Source organism: Papio anubis, chromosome 4 (genome assembly GCF_008728515.1).
Source record: "Papio anubis isolate 15944 chromosome 4, Panubis1.0, whole genome shotgun sequence".
In the NCBI taxonomy this organism is placed as follows: Eukaryota; Metazoa; Chordata; class Mammalia; order Primates; family Cercopithecidae; genus Papio; species Papio anubis.
The window spans coordinates 127,465,885-127,474,006 of NC_044979.1; the positions used below are offsets into that span (position 1 = coordinate 127,465,885).

Sequence of the window (8,122 nt, forward strand, 5' to 3'; positions counted from 1 at the left end):
TGGTGCTCGCTGCAACCTCCACCTCCCAGCTTCCAGCTATTCTGCCTCTGCCTCTCAGATAGCTGGGACTATAGGCATGTGCCACCATGTCCAACTAATTTTGTATTTTTAGTAGAGACGGGGTTTCGCCATGTTGGCCAGGCTGGTCTCAATCTCTTGACCTTGTGATCCACTGCCTTGGCCTCCCATAATTTTGGGATTACAGCTGTGAGCCACCATGCCCAGCCTGTACTAGTAATTTCTGTATTACAATAATAATACTGATATCACCTTTGTATTAATAATTTCTGTGCCTTAATAATGTCTGTACTAATACAGATATAGTAAAATGTCTGTGGCACCAATAATTTAATAATAATTCTGCACAATTTCTGTTCTATACCAGAATGCTAATTTTTTTGTAAAGTGAGGCTAATATAGAGTTATTCTGAATATTAGATGAGAAAAAAAGCAGATAAAGCATTCAGAGTATAGCATATAGTATGTGGTTAGTAAATGTTAGCTGCTATTATTATTAATGAGGACATATGTCTTCTAGTCATTCTGCCTGAGCCTTTGCACCTACAGAAACTTGTGAAGAAGATCAAAACTGGCTTGTTTTCAGGTCTGTCTTAGTACAGAAAAGACAGTCCCTGTGAGTGATCTGTGGGGAAAGGAGAACATCCCCTTTCCCTGGGGCCTCTTCAAGGAGTCTGTGCACTACCTCTCCAGCTTTGAAAAGAATTTGTTCCTGCCAAGAAGAGAAATGGGGATGAAGGGGTTGGGATGGAAAACACATGCTTATGAAGCAGGGGCTTTTGTTTTCTCTCTGGATAGAATAGGGATTTTTCTCAGAAGGACAGGGATGGTGATCAAAGAGGGGAAAAAGGGGACCAACTCTCTGGTTTGGGGTTGTAACTTCTGACTGTCCCAGAGAAAGGCATCTTCAGGCATAATGGAGAGTCCAGAGGCAGGAGAGTGAGAGCCCCAGTGTCACTGCATTGGACCCAGGGCTGGAGTAGAAACAAATATTCCAAACCTTGCATGGCTGTAAGTGGAATGAGTGGGCGTCTGGAGGAGGGAATAGGAGTATCATCTTCCTCACTTCCCCTTTCAGGGAGGAGCCACCCGACTGGATAGAGATGAGCTGAATCACTTCAGGGAGGCCCTTTTGATGACGTTTTCGTTTTTAAAATTATATTTAATTTTATTTTCAAAGATAAGTACAGTAGCAAGAAGGAGGGAAAGAGTAGAACAAGGTGTTCTATCTGTAACTGAACAAACTGAGATCACTCACTGCCTTCAGACTAGCTGGATTATATTTTTAAATCAGATTTTTAGGCCTTCATTTTATTCTTGTATTTTATTTTATTTTATTTTATTTGTTTATGTTATGTTATGTTATGTTATTTTGTTTTTTGCTTTTTTGAGATGGAGTTTTGCTCTTGTCGCCCAGGCTGGAGTGCACTGGCTCAATCTCGGCTCACTACAACCTCCACCTCCCAGATTCAAGTGATTCCCCTGCCTCAGCCTCCTGAGTAGCTGGGATTACAGGCATGCGCCACCACGCCCAGGTAATTTTTTGTATTTTTAGTTGAGACGGAGTTTCACCGTGTTAGCCAGGATGGTCTCGATCTCCTGACCTCGTGATCTGCCTGCCTTGGCCTCCCAAAGTGCTGGGATTACAGGTGTGAACCACTGTACTCTGCTAATTTTTGTATTTTTAATAGAGATGGGGTTTCACCTTGTTGGCCAGGCTGGTCTTGAACTCTTGACCTCAGGTGAACTCTTGACCTCCGCCTGTCTCAGCCTCCCAAAGTGCTGGGATTACAGGTGTGAGCCACTGTTTTGTTTATTTTAAATGGAACCATCCTTGAAATGATTTGGAGTTTAAAAGTCCATGAGTTAAAACCAATTATTTCAAATCTTTTAAGAAGTAAAACAAAAACAACAACAACAAAAAAACCATGTATGATTCTCCAACCCCATAATTACCTCCACCCTGATTTCCTGCTTTCAGCCTGATGGTGCCCAGTCTCTATCCTCAGAAGTCTGGAATGGTTACCAAACAAAAACATTTTGTTTTCTCTCCTTCCTCCCACCACCCAAGATGCCAAAAGGAAAGAAGGCCAAGGGGAAGAAGGTGGCTCCAGCTGCTGCTGTTGTGAAGAAGCAGGAGGCCAGGAAAGTGGTGAATCCCGTGTTGTAGAAAAGGCCTAACAATCTTGGCATTGGACAGCACATCCAGCCCAAAAGGTACCTCACTTGCTTTGTCAAACGGCCGCGCTTTATCAGGTTGCAGTGGCAAAGAGCATCCTCTACACATGGCTGAAAGTGCCTCCTGCGATGAACCAGTTTCCCCAGACCTTGGACCCCCAAAGAGCCACTCAGCTATAATACATAAGCTGGCCCACCAGTACAGACCAAAGACAAAGCAAGAGAAGAAGCAGAGGCTGTTGGCCTGGGCTGAGGAGAAAGCTGCCAGCGAAGGGGACATCCTCACTAAGAGACCGCCTGTCCTTCGAGCAGGAGTTATCACCATCGCCACCTTGGTGGAGAACAAGAAGGCTCAGCTAGTGGTGACTGGACATCATGTGGATCCCATCGAGCTAGCTGTATGCTGCCTGCCCGCAGCCTCAGCCTTCTCATCTGGAAAGTGGGTGGTGATAGTGCATACCTCTGTGTTGTAAAATAAAGGTCCCTGACTGCATTATTGAGGGGAAGGTAAGACTGGGACGTCTAGTCCACAGGAAGACCTGCGCCACTGTCACCTTCACACGGGCTAACTCGGATGACAAAGAAGCTTTGGCTTAGCTGGTGGAAGCTATCAGAGCCAGTTAGAACGGCAGATACAATGAGCTCCATCATCACTTGGTAGACAGTGTCCTGGGTCCTAAGTCTGTGGCTCTCATTGCCAAGCTGGAAAAGCCAAAGGCTAAAGAACTTGCCACCAAACTGGGTTAAATGTTCTCTGCTGTTTTCTGTACATAAAAATAATTAAAATAATACAAATTATCCTTCAAAAACAAAAATACTTTCCTTCCAGACGTCTTGCAGGAGTGGAGTTACAATACCTTCCTTCTTGTGCTAATCCAGTGCACACCTCTGAACTGAATGTTGAGAACTGAGCTGAATAGTCTTCCCAAAACAAATGCAACTTGTAGTAAAAGATCATACAGGATGATTTCATTTACCTATAAACAGCAAATTTATAGAAACAGAAAGTAGATCAGCGATTGCCTAGAGCTGGGGGTAGGAGTGGGTATGAACCAAAAATGGACATGAGGAAACATTTTGGGGTAGTAGAAATGTTCTAAAACTGACTTGTGGTAATGGTTGCACAACTCTGCAAACTTACTAAAGTCATCGAATTGTACACTTACAATGGGTGAATTTTATGATATGTAAATTTGCCTTTATAAAGCTGATGTTGTTTTAAAGTTAGCATAGGTAACTGATTTAAATTTGTATGCCAAATAACACTGGTTAGTATCTACATTAGGACCCTGACTCTACTGCTCACAAACCATGTGAATTGAAATAAATTATTTCATAGTCCCCAGCCTCAGTCTCCTCATCTGTAGAGTGGGTGATGATAGGCGTATCTCATAAAGCAGAGTGCCAGTTAAATGAGATAATGTATAGATTCTTAACACATTATATTTTTCCTTAGAAATGAGAATGTGAGCAGGTAGGGAGGTGGGAGTGTTGATTCTTTCTTGACTTGTGGGGGGAAGGTCATTCTGAATTTTTCAATGAGAATGATCTGGAAGGAGCATGCTCTAGCACTTTCAGACTCTCAGACCCACCCGTTCCTCTGTGCCCAGTGGTTTCACATTTCCACTTCTGGGTCAAGTTGCAAGGATAAAAGGAATAGTATTTGTTATCAGGCAGAAGGAGTGAGTGGCAGACTGCAGGAGCTCCAGGCTCCTAGGTGACTGTTCCAGACTGGCTGCCCTAGGAGACGCTCTAAGGGAGACATAATTGGGGCAAATGAATGTACAACATGGGTCCCTGATGCCCAGATAAGCCCAGAAAAGTCAAGGCTGGCTATTGGGAGCAAAATGAGATAAAAGAGGCAGTGTGGGAGAAACAGGGATGGGCCCAAGGCCAGTTGGAAGGGCTTGTTCTCTCCTTGTGTGTGGAGTGCAGCCACTAGCTCACACCTGCCCTTTTGTTAGCCCTACCTGGCTTCATCATGCACTCCCTTGTTGAGCGAGACTTACTGAGTTTCAACCACCAGCCATGCCCTGGGAAACAACATCCCACCCAGTTCAGAGAGTCCATTGTGCAGAACACAGGCACATTGCATGCTAATAAGTGTGACAGCTGGTAGCAAAGTGCTGAGATAGCACAGCACCAGGGCTTCATTATCCTAAAGGTGTATAAATACTCCACTTCCCTTGCACTTGGAGCAAGTTAACTCTGAGGTCTGGGTTTACACTGGCTCCTGGATTTTCCACAGTGGGATTAAGCTGTGTCACCCACAGTACCATCTTTTTAGGATGCCTTCCCTTCACAATCTTACTTCCCCACTCAGAGGTCAGAGGAGCCTTCTCTGAGGAAGTGCTTTGCTGGAGACAGCTGGGAAACAGGTGGGACTTAGAAGGATGATGAAGGGGGCCGCAGGAACAGGGAGTTCAAGAGAAGAGATTTCTGGCCTGGGGAAAATATAGAGGTAGTCCCTGCAGGGGCACATGGAAGCTCTGCTGGAGCAAGAGGTCTGTGGTAGGTGCAGAGAAAGGCCACAGAGAAGAGAGCCATGGGTATGTCAAGGAAAGAGACTTTGCTGCATGACTTAGAGGCTTCCAGGAACTGAAAGAGCCTCCTTCTCACAAGGAGACAATCATTCTCAGGTTTAGAAGAACCTGTAGATAACTAATGGCCAAATGTAAGGAAATAAAACTGGGGATGTGAAAAATCCACCAAATGACCCATGTCTATAAGCCAGAGGTCTCAGAGAAGGAATACCACTGGGCCCAGGTGCACCCAAGCCCTTCAGAAGAGTCGGCCAGTTCAGAAGGGGCCAGGGACATCAGCTCCCAGACTGATTAAATAGGAGAGGCTCATTCCTGTGCTCCTGAAGATAATCCAGTTTTAAACAGGACCCATGGCATTGCCTTCTCCTCACCATCTTGCGGACACCGGAGCAGCTTGCAGGGTAATCCCTCTCCTACCCAGCAAGATAAAAGGAAGGGGTTTAGTCTACTCCTAATCCTGTAGTTGCTCAGAAGACAAGCTTTCTTGGCCTTCAGGCACTCACTCTAGCTGGCTTTCTTTTGGGGGTTGCTGCCAGCAGTGAGCACAGTGAATTTTGCAGGCTGGGAGCCAACAGAAAGGCACCATTAACAGCACCCACCCCCATTGCCCTGAACACCACGCCTTTGTCCAACTATTAAATGTCTCCAAGGTCCTCCCAGGAGTTTTGTTTTTGACATGCAATATTTGCTTGTTGTACATTTTTTATTGAGCCATCATTCTTAGTAGCGCTGAATTCCAGAAGATGAGCAAACACCACTCATTTCTACTTAAGATCATTTTGGGCTAAGTGGCCCAGAGGAGAATTCCAATGTAGGTAAACAGTTCCTAACACAGGATGGAATTCTTTATTTTGCTTTTTGGAGAAGGACAACAAAGATGGGGTGTGGGGTGGGGAATGGAGGAGGAATTCAGCCCTTCACTGTCATCTGCTTTAGGTAATGCGAAGAGGGAAGTCCATCTAGATCCATGGCCAGTCAATGATTCTTACGAGCCCTAGAGCAGTGGTCCGCAGGCTTTTTGGCACCAGGGAGTGCATGGAACGTGGGTGTCGGGGGAGATGGTTTCAGGATGAAACTGTTCCACCTCAGATCATCAGACATTAGATTTTCATCAAAAGTTTGCAAGTAGCCAGGCACGGTGGCTCATGCCTGTAATCCCAGCACTTTGGGAGGCTGAGGAGGGCAGATCACCTGAGGTCAGGAGTTCAAGACCAGCCTGACCAACACAGCAAAACCCTGTCTCTACTAAAAATACAAAAATTAGCCAGGCATGTTGGTGTTTGCCTGTAGTCCCAGCTACTCCGGAGGATAAGGCATGAAAATCGCTTGAGCCTGAGAGGTGAAGGTTGCAGTGAGCCGAGATTGCACCACTGCACTTCAGCCTGGGTGACGGAGTGAGACTTGATCTGAAAAAAAAGGGGTACAACCTAGATCACTTGCTTGTGCAGTTCACGATAGGGTTCATGCTCCTATGAGAAGCTAATGCTGCTGCTGATCTGACAGGAGGTGGCGCTCAGGCAGTAATTGGAGCAATGGGGAGTGACTGTAAATACAGGTGAAGCTTCACTTGCTCTCCTGCCATTCACCTCCTGCTGTGAAGCCCAGTTCCTAACAGGCCACAGACTGCTACTGTCCATGGCCCTGGGGTTGGGGACCCCTGCTTTAGAGGACTCAAGGAATAACAGACCCGGGTATGCCTAGATGTCTTCCTCTAAAAAAAATCTTGGGCTGGGTGCAGTGGCTCACATCTGTAATCCCAGCACTTTGGGAGGCTGAGGTGGGAAATCACCTGAGGTCAGGAGTTCAAGACCAGCCTGACCAACATAGTGAAACCCCATCTCTACTAAAAATACAAAAATTAGCCGGGTGTGGTGCCAGTGCCTGTAATCCCAGCTACTTGGGAGGCTGAGGCAGGAGAATCGCTTGAACCTGGGATGCAGAGGTTGCAGTGAGCTGAGATCATGCCACTCCCATTCCCCAGATATGCTCCAGGGACCAGGAGACACAGATGCTTGGGCTCACGTTGGAATGAAAGTCGCATTTCCCCTTGCTGTCATCATGTCCTGTGCACAGTTCAGCCACCCCTGTACCTTTGTCGCTCTTGTCATCCACCAGAATGATTTCCTTCAGCAGGTGTGTGGGTGTGTGATTGACAGAACTGTGCACTGACCGCAGGATCACCGACAGGGCCTCGTTCACAAAGATGAATATGATGGATATCTGGGGCAGGTCCTTGGAGTACTTGAGCTCCTTACACCTGGGGAAGGAGAGAGCTGAGACGCAGAGTCAGAGGAAGGATAAAAGCTCAGGCGCTGCAGCTGGACACTAAAGATTTCAGCCGAATCCTCATCCAGTCCCCCAAGGCGTGAATCACTGGTTCCCTTGGGCTTCTCCTTGGCTAAGAACTGAGAATAAACCCTAAGAAGGAGAGCATTGACAGATGCAGCCCCACTTCCCCAAATTCACCACCCTACAGGAAAGGCTCAGCATCAGTACCAGGCGTATGTCTACCTGCATCTACCTGTGCTGCCTACCTGTACCCTGCGCTTCAGGGCACACCCACACAACTTCTGACTCCAGCCCCACCATTTCCTTGCCTGAAACCTTCTTTGCTGATGCCTAAGCAATTACTCCACCTCCTAAATCTCTCAACTAGAGACCACTGGGGAGTGGGCACAGTGGCTCACGCCTGTGATTTCAGCAATTTGGGAGGCCGATGGGGGAGCATCGCTTGAGGCTAGGAGTTTAAGACCAGCCTGGGCAACATAGAAAGATCCTGTACCTACAAAAAAATTTTAAAATTAGCCAGGTGCGGTGGTGCATGGCTGTATTCTCAGCTACTAGGGAGGCTGAGGTGGGAGGATCACTTGCCATGAGCTGTGATCATGCCACTATACTCCAGCCTGGGTAACATAATGAGACCCTGTTCCCCCTCCACCAAAAAGAACACCAGGAATTGATGTGTTAGGTTGGTGCAAAACTAATTGCGGGTTTTGCACCAAGCTAATACAAATACCCCAGCTCCCTCAGCCCTAGAGCAGGTGAAATGTCAATTCCTGTAGCAGGATTATGCCCCCATCACCCACAGGAGCAATCTTCATAACACACCCTTTGGAGTGGGGGGTGCCTTTCCCTCCCAGTCTTACTCCCCACTCCCCTAGTGATGCTCTCTTCACCTCCAAAATAAACTACTTGCACTCAAACCTTTGTTTCAGGTTCTGTTTCTGGGGGAACCCAAATGAAGACATCTACTGAACCCACTAAGTGCTCCATATTATATTATACTAGAGGTTCCTGCTATCACAGAGCTAACGTTCTAGGAGAGGAAATAAAACACCCATGCCAGTCATAGTAAAGGAAAAGTACCCTACACCTGGAGGAGT

General features: G+C 46.7%; 1 pseudogene; it reads left to right on the top strand.

The window, feature by feature from the left end:
• LOC116274413 overlaps nucleotides 1-3,537 on the top strand; it is a 43,062-nt pseudogene extending 39,525 nt beyond the window's left edge.
• Nucleotides 3,538-8,122: the final 4,585 nt, after the last annotated feature.